This window comes from Pteropus alecto, unplaced genomic scaffold (genome assembly GCF_000325575.1).
Source record: "Pteropus alecto unplaced genomic scaffold, ASM32557v1 scaffold182, whole genome shotgun sequence".
NCBI classification, from domain to species: Eukaryota; Metazoa; Chordata; class Mammalia; order Chiroptera; family Pteropodidae; genus Pteropus; species Pteropus alecto.
Window position 1 is genome coordinate 4,057,095 of NW_006433946.1, and position 1,405 is coordinate 4,058,499.

At 28.4% G+C, this 1,405-nt stretch overlaps 1 pseudogene; it reads right to left on the reverse strand.

The window, feature by feature from the left end:
• Nucleotides 1-644: 644 nt before the first annotated feature.
• On the reverse strand, nucleotides 645-763 carry LOC112477115 (annotated as a pseudogene).
• Between the last annotated feature and the right edge of the window lie 642 nt (nucleotides 764-1,405).

Sequence of the window (1,405 nt, forward strand, 5' to 3'; positions counted from 1 at the left end):
TAAACACTTCACTTGGTCTCCTGGGCAACAGTCTCCCTTTTAAAGATTCTCTTTCATCATTGGATATTTCTTATGTGTCTTCTTGGCTGGTTCCTTCTAATCTTCATGACCTTTAAATATTGAAAGACCAAAGTGTTCAGTCCTCAGATCTCTTACTTTTCTATCTACCCTCACTACCTAGGTGGTCTCATTTTATCTCATGACTTTGAATAAAGACTAGACATTGAAGATCCTCAAATATTATCAATTTTCTCAAACCTGGAAAAGTGAAGAAAATGAAAAATAAGAAACAATAATAAAAAATAAAATTTTTACAATAAAGATGATTGCAATGAAATCAAGCATATCAGTTACTACATCTTATATTAAGTGCAAATGGAGTGACAAGTGGATAACAGGAAAACACCAAAATAAGTAAGAGTAACATTATTAAAACAATAGAAAGTAGAATTTAAATTTAAAAGCATCAAGCAGAGTAAAGAACATGGATATTTAACACAAAAGGTGAAATTTACAAAAAAGTATCAGTCATATAATTATTTATACTGAAAATTTTACTTTTTTTTTTTTAGGCAAGTCAACCCTTGGTTGACCTCACAGAGTACAAAGACCTTGTCAGCTTACAATCCCTTTTTTATTTTTTATGTCTACAGCACCTGGTCTTCCTAGGTGGTTTCCCATCCAAGTACTAACCAGGGCCTACCCTACTTAGCTTCCAAGATCAAATGGGATCAGGCTTATTCAGGGTGGAATGGCCATAGAAGAAAAAAATAAATTTATTAAGCAAAAGCTTGCTATAAATTTAAGAAGAAATTGGTTAAAAATATGATTATGGTAAGAGATATCAATACATCTCCTTCAGAGGCAACATACTTAATATGTCAAAAATGAGTTAATCCTATATTATCATATTATAATGCATTTCATTACATGTAACATATATAGAACTTCTCCCTCAAATAGTTTTTTCCACATTCATTAAATATTTTTAAAAATTATGTATTTACCCCAAAATACAAAATTTAACACCTTCAAAAATTTGACATGTAAGCTACATTTTCTGTCATAATCCAACAAACTAAAAGCAAATTATAAAACAAATTATAAAAAGATAGCCAAAAACAAAATAAAAAATATTAAATACATGGAAATTAGAAAAGACAATCCTAGATGACATTTGGGTCACAGAGGCCATTCACTTGAAATTGAAATCATTTGGAATAAACTGAAAAAAAAAATTCATATTGGTACTCATGGCATAAAGAGATCTCTATACTTAGAAGAAAATATATAGGCTTAAATCTTTTTTGATATTAAAAACAAACTATAAAAATATATGTCCTTATTTTTTATTAAAAGTATTTGAAAAACTATAAGATAAATCTATAAAGTAATAAGTAGGAAT